This window comes from Dermacentor andersoni, chromosome 3 (genome assembly GCF_023375885.2).
Source record: "Dermacentor andersoni chromosome 3, qqDerAnde1_hic_scaffold, whole genome shotgun sequence".
NCBI lineage: Eukaryota > Metazoa > Arthropoda > Arachnida > Ixodida > Ixodidae > Dermacentor > Dermacentor andersoni.
In genome coordinates this window covers 159,655,924-159,669,747 of record NC_092816.1, presented here as the reverse complement: position 1 = coordinate 159,669,747, position 13,824 = coordinate 159,655,924, and the positions used below count along the sequence as shown (strand labels likewise).

At 47.1% G+C, this 13,824-nt stretch overlaps 1 pseudogene; it reads right to left on the bottom strand.

The window, feature by feature from the left end:
• Nucleotides 1-5,994: 5,994 nt before the first annotated feature.
• Nucleotides 5,995-6,174, bottom strand: LOC126524792 (U2 spliceosomal RNA; annotated as a pseudogene).
• Between the last annotated feature and the right edge of the window lie 7,650 nt (nt 6,175-13,824).

Here is a 13,824-nt window from a genome sequence, read left to right as displayed (position 1 = left end):
GCGGCGGTGTAGCAATCCTCGCAAACAAGTCTGTTGCTTGTCGCCAGGTAGCCCTACAGACACCCCTCGAGGCAGTGTCAATTCGATGGGTTCTTTTCAATAAGTTGCTTACTGTCTGCACCATATATATATCTCCAAGCTATCACCTCCAAAAAGCCGATTTCTATAACCTCATAAAACAGCTCCCGGAACCCTACATATTTGTGGGCGATATTAACGCCCACAACACGTTGTGGGGAGACGCGCGTTGCGACGCAAGAGGCCGACTCATTGAAAACATTATTCTGACCTCTAGTGCCTGCCTGTTTAATCAGAAGGAACCAACATATTACAGCATTCAACACAATTCATATTCATCCACTGACCTAGCAATAGGCTTCTCTTCCCTTCTCCCTCATCTGGAATGGAATGTGATGAATAATCTATTTGGAAGCGACCACTACCCTATAACCTTAAATTTAATAACGCAGCATGACAACCCTCCCCGTCTTCCCATTTGGAAGTTAGCATCGACTGACTGGGAGCATTTTAAGGAATCAACTCAATTATCACCAGATTTCTTAAACAATCTTAGTATATACGATGCTGTCGCATATTTTACCGCTTTTATTTGTGATGCTGCTGAAATGTTTATCCCGCAAAAGAATGGTGGTTCATCTAAAAGACGTGTTTCCTGGTGGAATGATGACTGTAGAAATGCACGAAAAAGGCAGAATAAGGCAAGAAGAAAATTGCGCAGATCGCGCAATACAGAAAATCTAATTGAATTTAAACACATAAAATCACAGGGAAGGCGCATACGACGTCAGGCGAGGAGAGAAAGCTGGGCAAGGTTCTTTTCAGGTATAACTTCGTACACACAGGAGGCGAAAGTTTGGAATGGCGTAAGGAAGGTAAAAGGGCAGCAAATAAATCCGTTGGCTCTGGTGAACGATCAAGAGAATACCTTAGAAGAACAGGCAGACACCCTAGGGGAGCACTTTAAGCATGTGTCAAGCTCAATACACTACTCCAAATCCTTCAACAAGTACAGACAAATAGAAGAGCTTAAGGTAAGGCATTTGAGCGGAAATCCCCACAAAACGCACCCTACAACCGTCCTTTCTGGATTGCCGAGCTGAGAGCTGCCTTGATCGTATGCAACAGCTCTGCACCGGGACCTGATAGAATAATGTACGACATTATTAAGAACGTACACACTGACACACAAGTGTCGCTACTTGCACTTTTTAACACTATTTGGGCTGCTGGATATCTTCCACCTGCATGAAGAGAAGCGATCGTGGTCCCCGTTTTGAAGCAATGTAAAGATCCTTCGTCAGCGGCCAGCTACCGCCCGTTAGCTCTCACGAGTTGCCTTCGTGTGCCTTTTGAGAAAATGGTTAACCGGGGACTAATACATATCCTTGCAATGAACAACATACTTGATCCCTACCAGTGTGGCTTTAGAGAGGGTGGGTCCACAAACGACCATCTAGGGAGCCTTGAGGGGAATATTCGTGACGCGTTTGTACACAAACAGTTTTTCTTATCGGTAGTCTTCGATATGGAGAAGGCGTACGACACAACGTGGCGATAGGGAATCTTGCGAGACTTGTCGGGAATGGGCATCCGTGTAAATATGCTATATCTGAAAGAAAGTTATCTGTCGAAACGTACTAACCGCGTGAAAGTCGGGAATGTATTCTCACGTCCATTTATACAGGAAACAGGGGTACCCCAGGGAGGTGTGCTCAGCTGCACACTCTTTATAGCAAAGATGAATACACTCCGCACTTCATTACCATCAGCTATATTTTATCCCGTCTACGTAGATGACATAGATGTACGTTTTGAATCCTGTAACCTTGCAGTACGCCAAATACAAGTACAGCAGGGATTGAACAAGATATCTAAGTGGACAGACGAAAACGGGTTTAAAATCAACCGCCACAATAGTTCGTGTGTTCTCTTTACAAGAAAGAGAGGCTTGGTTCCAGACCCGTATATGGAACTGTGTGGACAAGACATGCTATCAACAAAGAATACAAATGTCTAGGTATAATAGTTGACTGTGAACTTCCTTTTATCCCACACATAAAATATCTCAAAGCTAAATGTCTAAAAACAATGAACCTATTCAGAATACTATCACACACAACATGGAGTAGTGACAGGAAGTGTATAAATAATATTTATAAGAGCTTCATTCAATCACGGTTAGACTATGACGCCATAGTATACAACTCTGCCGCCCCTGTGCACTAATGATGCTGGATCCCGTCCACCACCTGGGTATCCGTCTGGCCACAGGCGCATTCAGAACTAGCCCCATTGAAAGCTTATATGTAGAATCGAATGAGTGGTCCCTCAATCTGCAGAGATCTTACACCAGCTTCACGTAATTCCTTAAAGTGCACTCTAATCCTGAACATCCATGTCGTGAAACTATTAACGATTCTACATGTACTGCACTTTCCGGTAATCGAACCTCTATGAGAGCTTTTCTCACTCCGTGTGATGGAGCTTAGCGTGGAAATGGATGTTCCACTCTTCGAACACCGAGTAAATGCCTCCAGCGAAGCAGCTACCGCCTTGGGATTGGCAGGTGATAGAATGCGATATATATTTTGTAAGAGTTACAAAATACGCACAAGAGCTCGAAATACAAATGCATTTCCATCAACTCCAATTGAAGTACTGTTGTGCGGAATTCTACACCGATGCGTCAAAATCGCATGTTGGTGTGTCTTACGCGGCTGTTGGACCCGCTTTCTCTGAAGCAGGTGTACTGAACCCCCTTACAAGCATCTTTACTGCAGAGGCCTACGCAGTACTGTCTGCGGTAAAACGCATACAGAAATTAAAACTAGAGACAGCGATAATATTCACGGAACCGTTAAGTGTTGTAAAAGCACTAATGTCCTTAGAAAAACACAAAAATAATATTTTTATTGAGCTTTACTCTCTCGTGTGCAATAATTATTCGTCTCGTAGACATCTGACAATATGCTGGGTCCCTGGTCATAGATGCATCGAAGGCAATCTGCTGGCCGACCAAATGGCCGCATCAATTACACCTCAAGCTGGTAATTCCACCACTGCTATTCCTGCCATAGACCTCAAGCCTTTCTTGCGAACGAAACTGCGAAGCTACTGGCAACGCATGTGGGACGAAAAAACAAATAATAAGCTGCACTTGATTTGGGAAAGGATAGGTTTCTGGCACCCCGTTACAAAAACGAGACGGTATGATGTCCTGTTCTGCAGACTCAGAATAGGACACACATATGGTACTCACAGTTTTCTGCTTACTGGCAACGAACATCCTACCTGTGGTAGAAAGGCTCAGCGTCCTCCACGTCCTCGTGGAGTGTCGGGAAGACGAAAGAGAAAGAAGGAAACATTTTCCTCTAACATACCGGTATTGTCTCCCTCTCCATCCCGGTATGTTTCTTGGTAAGGAACCCCGTTTCGCCACCAAAGCTGTTCTAGGTTTCTTGAATGATGGGGTTTTACATGTTGATAGCCCAATAGTATCGTAGCGCATCCTCTCTCTAGAGGATACTGCTGTGATAGTAGTCCTTGTATAGCACACGCCTTGAGGTCCTTGCGCTTCAAGGAATCTGTTAGGGTAGTAGTGCTTTTCGAATTTTTATCCAAATGACCAATCGTTCATCGTAACTCTTTTACAATGCACCTTTCGCGTCCTTAGCACACTTCATTGTCATTGTCATAGTTTTATTACATGTAGCTCTTTCACACTTTACAGTGACCATTTTTAGGCCCCTTTACAGCCCCGTAACATTCATTGCTCGTAATATATCGCTTCTAGGGCAGCTCACCCTATAGTTCCACGATACTCTTGCGCACAGCAGCCACATTTGTTGTCGAATGAAGCTCGTTTGGTGAACTCCGTAGTAGAAACAAAGGTAAAAAACGAATCGTAAGACATGAGCAGTAAGATAATGTGTAATCTCTTATGTTCAGCTTTGACAATCTACTTTGAATTCAAGCAAGAAAAGCTCACAGTCAAATTGAGCTGCACATCCAGGGAGAAGGTTGTGGCTAGCCGATCTAGGATGACTTTGGATGGCTGGCCATACTGCAGATGTGTGGCTGGGCAAGGAGGCAGCTAGGAATCCTGAGTGAAACATATATTGAAACAATACGGTATAGGAGGTGGAATGACAAAAAAGCTTTCCAATAAACATCTGTAATTGCATGAAAAATGTATCCCCCACTAACCTTCTATGTGTCCCCCTGATTCTTTGACACAAGCTGAGAGCTGCTGTGCAGTTGACCTTGAGGCTTCATTAGCTGTACTCAGCTGCTTATACAAACCTAGGTCAGCCTAACGCAAACAGTGTAACGCTCCACTGACCCCACCCCTCACGCATTGAGGGGAGTGGATTTAAAGAACGTGAAAGCCATTTACGGAGGCAAGCATATCAAAAGACAACTGACCGATCCAGTTTGTGCTAGCGTAATACTAGCTCTAACTTATAAATGCGAAATGAGTCATATCATGAGAAGCCAACAAACACACACACCAAGGGCAAAATAGGGGAAATTACTTGTGCTTAATAAATGAAATAAAGAAACGATAAATTCTAAAAAAAAAACTTGCCGCAGGCGGGGAACGATCCCACAACCTTCGCATTACGCGTGCGATGTTTAATTATTCTGCGCGTTGTAAAGTGTACTCAATGTGCCATGCAAGGACTGGTTCTTGTTCTTGCGGAGTCGGCATATCTCTGTTCCGGTAATTGATTTTCCAATGTTGACCCAGCTGCGGCGTTAGAAAAAGGTAAATAAAGGATTATGTTGTTGACTTACCCGTCAAGAGAGAAGCACACATTCGTTTGATTTGGATAAGAATCTGATTTTTTTTTTTCGTTTTTGCAGTACGAAAATTATAAGTGATAAGCGAACAAATTTAAAGCGCTCGGCGCGGTATCCTTAGCACCACCTACGCCTGAATTATTTCCACCGCCCACACAAGCCGCTACAGCCAGCCATGCGCAAGTAGTGAGACCGTTCAATCTTTAAACACCAGTGTTCTTTAAACACCAGGCTACTCTACTTTCATTAGCGATTGAGGTTAATCAGAATCAAAGATTTATATCCTATTTGGGTTAAGGACAGACAAAATCAATTGCGACGGAAAAGCTGTCATGTAGTAGCGCTCGTTTCGAATTTATTTCTATTTAGATCGATGCAATTCGCGAACTAATTAAAGTGCCCCTTTGGCAGCGGTATGAATCGCCTTCACCGATTAGGGCACTCGCCTGCCTTCGTGACGAACGAACCGCGAATTGCACGTTGGCCGCAGCCGGTGATCGCCCTCTCCGTTTCAGCTGGTCTTCCGATTTTAAGCAGCTAGACCAAATGTCATCCTTATGTCATAAGTCGTGCAACTGCTTTGTAAGGATGGGTGCCTGAAGCTCAACAGTATCGCTCTTTCTTGGCACGCCAGTGTCACTTCCCCTAAGTTAATAAAGAAACAGAACGCACATGGAGCAAAGCAAATGAGCTAGCGTGGGAAGACGCGCCCGTGAAACACTTATCTCAAGCCAAATTAACGAAAAAAAAGAAAAGAAACGCTGCCACGCGCGTGAGGTGTGGCGTTGCTGAAGGTGGCGGCGCAGAAGCCCCTCCCTATGCGGGTGAGCTGTGAAAACAGCTTCTCCCCCTTGCAAAGCAGAACGATGGGTAGGTTTCACAGGAGTGAGTGCAGCTTTCGTTAACGATCCATATATTGACCTTCTCAGCCACTTCTGAACATCAAAGGCTGCTGCAGTAGTAAGTTGATGCATCTATGACTGTTTCAAATCCCAGTGATAATGATGATGATAATTATTTATTGGCGTCCCCTTTGAAGCGGAGCAATGACAAATATCCATCTAGCCTGCTTGAATTATTCAGGTATGATGCACATGTTTTACACTGTAGCAGTTTGCAGCCAAGCTGTTTGTGGCTAAGCTTCCGTGCATTTTTGTTCAGCGTTGGCAAAAAATGTGGAGTGATCCCGGAGGTAGTGCAATAACTGACCGACCCGCGGTAGAAGTGAAGCAAGCTTCAAGCATTCCGCCAAGTTGCAAAAATAAGTTTAATATCTGGAGTCCCAATAGAACCCGTATCAGATATTAAGCTAGTAAGAACAGATACTACAATTTGACACGCGTCAGCCATGTCTACGTTCGCACCGTCCTCTCTTTGTCGGCGTTCCAAGCGCTTGGGTATCCACTTTCCTTCCGCTCTCCCGTAGTGGTGGTCCCGTTGAAACGTCACGTGTGTCTAGTTTCCTACAGCTTCTCTGGACGGCGGTCCCGTCGTCCACGCCAATGTGTACAAAAATCAGAGTAAATGAGTCCATACCTTGAAAATTTTCTCTCACCTTTGTGTCATCTGCTAAACAGCTTCGCTCGTAATCCACCTTCACAGAGTGGAATGGCTTACCAGTGGATTCGGTCGTATCAATCTCTTCCCTCCTTTTATTCACCAATAATGTACACGTATCGCACTTATCTCGACTACTGATGGGTTGTTACTTCCGTACACTTTACGTCCAAGCGCTTCTGGAAGGGTTTCATTACCTACGGATATCACAGGGTGAATTCCTTCGGATTCAATTAGGATATGCTGAGCGGTCTTCGGAATTTTTCGTGTGTATGCTGCCGCTGCTGTAGGCACATGTCTCATCTTCTTGCGAATATTTTCTACAGTATGTTTTTATCCTTGGGCAACCAGCTCGAGCCTCAAACAGCAAGGCACTGCCTGTGTGTTGTGCAGATTTTTGCTTCTCATTTCTTACTTCCCATTATGAATCTCCGTTGTCTTATTACAGCGAAGCTGTATACCTCTACCTTCAAAGGAAATTTTCGTGTCGTAAGCAAAAAACTCATATGTGGGCCGATGCCGAAGATAGTGCAGTACCGGCCCGACCCGTGGCGGAGATGCAGTTCGCCATTAAGGGGCCCACATACACAGCTCCGCTGGTCATCCTTCTTCATAGAGTGGAAGGACACTGAGTTTTTTGTTTCCACAGTGATAGTAGAGCTATCTGCTAGCAGTGATGATGAATAAAATTATTTGTAGCTGAATCCTTTGTAACGGGCGGGCTACCTTAAAGCGCCCTAGCTGGATAAACTATATACATGGCGAAAAAAAAAGGGGGGAAAATATAAGAGGGGAGGAGTACCGATCATCGTTCCTTTGTAAACACACCCCGACCTGGTGCACAGACATTGACGGTTAGACACTGAATTTGATCTGTTCCCCTCAGAGTTGGCTATTCTGTGCCGTTGCCAAATCATACGCCACCATTGTGCCAGTCTGGCCTTCGTTACGTGAATTGCGGTAGACACCATCGCACCCGGTTCCCGCACCCCGTTCTCGCTCCCAAATCCAAATGCTGGCGGAAGTGCGGTGCCGTTGGTGTGTCGTGGGGACAAACTGGCACACTGGAGGGCTAGTCGTACCAAGTATTCCTCTTCGAGGCCACATGTCCGACATACGGAGTCAGCGCAAGGGCCGATATGGGGCTGGTATCACGGTGGAAGAGCAGGTAAGGTGTCTGAACGTGGCTTCCGTGCCGACGATTTTTTCTGTCATGGATTACGGCTCTCTGGGCATATGGCGCGGATCATTGGGGGGTCAAATACCGTTTTCGTTGAAAGGGAAGGGGGTGAGGAGCGAAGGGAAAGTTAATATCGCCAAAAGACTGAGACAGGCGTGTCCAGTATTCGCGGCGCTGTTCATGGTGTACATGATATTGATGGAACGGGCGCTAGAAGGAAGTGATATCGGGTTTAGTCTCTCACACAACCAGGCGGGCATCATAGTAGAGCAGCAGCATCCATGTTTATTTCATGCGGACGACATAGTGTTGCTTGCTAACAAGCAAAGTGATATGCAACGTGTGGCTGAAATCTCTGGACAAGAATGTGAAAATTTAGGACTAACATTTAGCGTTGAAAGTCAGGTTTTATGGTATTCAATGAAAACCATCAACAGACAAGTGTCTTGGGATGGACGTATACGCGGGCGCCATTGCGCGTGCAAACACATTCTGTCGTTCCTACTGGTTCCTATGCGAGTCCCAACGCCACCCAGACAAGAGAAGGCCTGCGTGCGCGGCGTGAAACGTCACGGAGAAGAGGCCGGTGGCGTGCACAAAGATACGTGTTGCATGAAGGGATCGCGCCCTTATGGGCAACGTTAACCAGAACGCAGTTACTGTTTCTTTAGGCATAGTTGAGCAGATAGTCCCTAGAGAACAGAGGGTGTTCCAAGATTATTTTATTTATGCAAAACTATTCACGCGCTGTATTATTAAAAAACCTGCACATAAAAAGTTAAATGATTCAACCTTAGGATTGAGAACGAATTTTGGGTAAATGATGACGGGGAGCATGGCTTATATTGAATAGGCACAGTGCTTCCCTTTTCTTCAGAGTAGCTTCCTTGCCTTAATTTATCGTCGGCGTCAAAGAGTTTGCCGTTCATATGTGACCACAAAAGTTCTTCAACAGCATGTTAGCGCTGCACCATAACACATATCTCATGACAACTTCACTGGTGTGCCCTTCTCCGCATTCGGGACACAAGCTTTTATTCCAGTCTAGATTAGGCGCTAAACGAATGATTTCGCTTTCGAGGCATTATTACATACAGTACTGCAGTCCACATATGTAGAACACTTCAAATGAGTTTAGGAATGTAGATACAAAACTTTCGTGCAACTATTTACAAAGAAACAGCTGCCTTATTCCACTGAATACCAGCCTTTCTCTTCTTTCCCTTAGCATTGGCACCCAATATTCTGTCGTTGATCTTGCGGAAACATGAACGCATGATTTTTCGGCCCCGATTTCTAATTGCTCCAGAAATTTGGCCCGCAACACTTATTAGGCATATCCTGGCATGAACGTAATCCACATTCCGCGGCAGTGAAGGCTTGCCGGACACACAACTACAATCGCAGCGCAAGCGCAGAGAATACATGCACGGTTCACGTCCAGAAAAAAAAAAAAAAAATCCGCTCGGAAGCATGTCGCAGCGTGCCAGGAGTTTTGTAACCCCGAAACTCTCCGAGGAGCAGCAGGGTTCCCGGAACTAATCGAATTGTTATCGCCGTCGTCGCCGAATTGGTCTTCCGCGTCTCATTTTAAACACAGCTGCGCCGCTCGTAGCTACGTAGCACGCTGCACGGAACTTCAATGTGGGCCTCTTTTGCGTGACGTAGCTCAAGGGGAGAGGGTACAGCGAGAAGGCCTTAAGTTCTGTAGAGGGTGTTGCCCACTCGCAATGGTTTGCGGTGGGGGCGCTTAGGTTGTGGCCCAGCCGTACGAGATACTTACAGACACTTTCGAATATCTGTGGCAATGCAGCGACAAACCTAGGCCTCAAGTTTAGCGCAGAGAAATTGGGAGTCATTACGTGGCGTCATTTCAACTGCAAGTCATACCCATAGTCAAGCAATATAAATAGCTAGGAGTTTCTATTCGGCGGGCCCGTGTTAACTTCGTAGGTCGAACCACATCAACGATAAATCAGTGGGGTAAATGGAAAAAAATGTGCTACAGTGGCCAGTGATTGAGTGAATCAGAATATGTCAGAACTCTCGAACGGAAGCTCTGCAAAATGCACAAGTGGCGGTCACTTGCAGGGAGTGCTTTGTTCTACGAAAGAGCATTAGAATAACAAAGCCAAGAGTATAATTAGTGCAGAGCACTTTCTACACCTATTCCTTTCCTTTGTGAACGCTTTCACCGCAAAGTTCGTTTATGCATGGGCAGAACCACAGTTTGCTGAAAGCTTTAGCTACGAAGCAGCAACATGTGTATCATTACTTATTTGCGCCAAATGAGAAGCCGTGTCATCAGGGATTTTTATTGTGCAGGAAAAATGATGAGAAAAGAGCAGTTAGTTCTTACAAAGAAAAAAAAAGGCGAAAAAGGGTACAGGAGGTGGCAACGTTGTAAATACCGAGAAATTACAGCCACATCACGTTATAGATATCTTAAGAATTCAAAAAGTGCGTCAGCGTTCCATCTCGCCACTTGCAAAGAGAAAATTAAAGCTACGGTCAGGTGGCACCCGTCTTGTATAAATTTGATTCATTATTATGTTCACACTGAATTTAGATCACAACGAAGCCTTACAACGAATATATAATAGGTATTTACATTTAAATCCTCCAAGAGAGAGAGCCCGCGCCTTTTAACGTCATTCCAGACACGAAATAAAACAGTGCGTATGTAGTGCATGGCTGGCGACGACATCGCTTTCGATGTTGCGCAGAAAACTGTATGTGCACAGGCCACATGAAGGTGTGTCATGCGATGCACGCGTGAACGTGGTATCGCAGTCCTTGGGAAGTGCCCGGATCTCACCCAAAGAATTTGCACTTCATCTTGGGGTTCATTTGGGACTCGGGCGGGCAATGAAATGCCCGGGCGAAGGCCTCCGAACTGCGCACCGCCTTGTTGCAGTCCACTGTGTGCGGACCCACGGCATCGGGTCGCGTGCAAGTCATGTAGCATAGTGTCATGAAGAACACTTGGTCTCCCGAAAAGCCCCCCACAATTCCCTGAAGAGCTTCGTCTCCCCTTTCGCTGACTGCGCGGCGGTACGCCGCGTAGGCAACCTGGAGAGCAGGGATCTCGGGAAAGATGCTGGCGCTCGCGCCGGTTATGCTGTCGGTGTTGTCTCCGCCACTGGCGGCGTGGCCTTCAAGCGCCCCTAGGCAGCCGTCTCTGTCCTCGAAGGCCTTCGCGGAAGAGCTGCAGAAGACGATTGAAGATATTGGAATGATACATCATCGCAGAAAACAAAATAATACTTTGGCGTTAACGGCATGTGTCAGTGGTTGTAGGGCGTTCTGCTGCTGAGGAGGAGTTCACGTGTATGATTATACACGTGATTCCAGCCGTGGCTGCCGCATATTAATGGGGGCGAAATGCAACAATACCCCTGTACCCAGCGTTGGGCGCACTTTAAAAAACCACTATGGCGTGCCTTATATTCAGATGCTGGCTTCGGTATTTAAAACACCCGAAAAGATGGCTTTATTATAACCTTTCACCTAAATCACACGATGAGGCGGTCCATTACTTCTACGAGAAATCAAAAAGATTAATTGAAGAATTTCCCTAACTACGCTAATTATTGTGTTCATTAATTTCTTTACGGCACATATTTAGATTTACGAATTCTGGCTAGTGAGTGTATAAAGGGCGTCCCACGTAACTTGAGCCAAGAGCTTGAAACATGAAAGCCAAGAACATGAAAGGCGCGTCGGAAGCGGATGTAACCGAAGGCACACTATTCGTAAGAGACCATAGTAACTCAGATAATTTTTTTTCCCCATAACTCACAAATCGATGAAGTTTAATTAGCCAACGTTTTGATTATTCGCCGAGGACCCCAAGAATGATAGGCAGATTTGTAGAGCACCTTCAGAAACCGCCGATCGAGTTGTGCCCTTTACGATACGTCTCACCTAGTCCTTTTTTCGGGGTTGCAAAGAAAGCCCGTGAAATACAATAAAAATCACGTGATGGAGCGTTTGCTCAGTGGTATTGTGCAGTTCTCGAGCCTGCGATCAGTGAACAAGGTCAGCTGCATCGTGACTGACGACGAGGAAGCGGCAGGGCGTTCCTTTCTCTCATCAGCATCGCTCGGCCAGCAGCATGCATCTTCGCCGTCATCCGCCGGGAGCCGACCTTGTTCACGGAACGCACGCTTGAGAGGAGCACGATACCACTGCGGAAGCGCTCCGTCACGTAGCTTTTTCCATATTTCGCGGGCTTTACAATACGGTAATACATATTTCCGCATCAATAACGGGAAGCTTACCTGGATAAAAAGAAGCGGCCGAATGTGCCGTTCGGGTGCCACCGCAGTCCCTGTTTGTCTACGGACGCGACCAGACTGAGTGCCATGGAAAAGCCGAGACCCCCGTAGAACATGGCCTCGGTCCCGCCAGGGTAGTACAAGGGCGGACTAATGGCGCCTACGGCCACGTTGACGTCGCCGCTTGAGGCGTCATAGTGCACGTACGGCAGTGCGTAGTTGACCGCGAAGCTGAAGACATCGATGTCGGCGTGCGGGTTATGCGTCTTAGCAGCGCAGCGGCTCGTCTTTACCCAGTACTCGGCAAACGAAGGTTCAGTGCTGGGAAAATCGCTGTACATGCGCTCGAGCACGTCGTTTTGGAGGAAACGCTCGGGGGGCCACAGCTTTAGTCGCGTCGAACGCAGCTTCTCGACCGCGAGCTTCCTGCTCTCCACGTCCAGCCATTGCGTTGCGTTGGCCGCGTCCGCAGCCGCCAGAACCAAGCTGTCGAAGCCTGCTTTGATGGCGGCGCGCTGTGCTGACGTGAAGCGCGACACGGAGCTGAGCGCAATCACCAGGAACCGATATGCGGCCTCGACAAATCGCTCGCAGAAGTACGGCCGATATATGGTGATGCCCTGGTCGTACCGATTCTCAAGCAGCTGGATATCCGCTGCCGGAGCAAACAGCTGCACGCAAGACCAGGCGATCAGGGACAGCAGCTCGGTTTTTCTGTACGATGACATCACGGTCGCCATAGTCCGGAAGAACTCTACGTCGCCTATGAAAACCTGGTCGTTGAGCTTCACTTCAGGCTCAAGCTCGGTCTGCCTGAAGGCACGTAGCCATTGCTTGGAGGCCAGCGGCGGAGTGAGGGGTCCGATTCGAGCGATTCGCACCAGAGCTGGTTCGGTTACCGGAATACGCCTAGCGTTCAGCAGTTTTCTGAAGACGTCACCTTCCATAACCATAGCCCTGTTGATAAACTTCGTGTCCACCCCATACTTACTGTAGTTTCGGCTAAGGATGTAGAAGAACGTGGCCCAGTATTTCGCGTATCCGCCGGTGCTTTTGACTGTGAGATGCTGCTGGTACAAAATTGGTATGAGGGAACCGGGCTCTAATATGAAACGCCAATTCGGTGGGGACAAGCGCATAGCGCGCACTTGGAAGAATAACGGGACCTGCCACTTGTATGCTAGCGTCATCAGGACGTCGAGGGCGCTGCTGTCACTTGGCGCGGGTTTCTCTGGCCAGGACAGTCTACATTCGTTGAGGAACTTCCAGAAGATGTCAAAGTTCGAGCCGTACTGTGATCGGTTGCCCATACAGGACTCGTACATGGCCATTGGTTTGCGGCCCGCACCAATGGTTTTCGTCCCTTCGCTGAGTACGCTGTAGAATTGCGGAAACCACGATTTCCTTACGTCATCCATGGCTGAGTTAGAGTACTCTAGGTAGTCTTTCGGAGGCGACCAAGCGGAGCAGACGTAGGCGCTGAAGTTGTGGCATGGATCGAGATGCCGGTTTAGTCCATTAGAGAGGCGCCACGAGTGGGCGAGGCAGTCCTCAGTCTTGCAGAACGGTCGCGATGGTGGGGATTTGGCGCCTCGTGCGAACAGAAACACAATGACTATTGCCAGGGCCGTCACGATCAGCATGAGGACGACCATAAGGGCGACGTGCTGCACCTTGATTGACACACCTGTTGCAGTTAGTACAACCTGAGAGATGCGTGGAGCCTGCAAGAAAATAGAAAAATAAAGAGGCATTTAAGCTGATTTCGGCTAAAAAAGTTATTCAAGATGCACAGTGATCTGTCTACGGTGGCCGCGTCCACCATCTTCTCTGTGACGTTGTTGCGAATCGCCTTTATGTTCTACGGAAAGGCGATCGTCGCGGTGTGGCTATTAAGAACTCTATAATGTATCGTTCACCTTCATCGTCCAGCGAATAGGGCAAAGGGAACTTCACTGCACTTCCACCAATCAATGAAGCTAC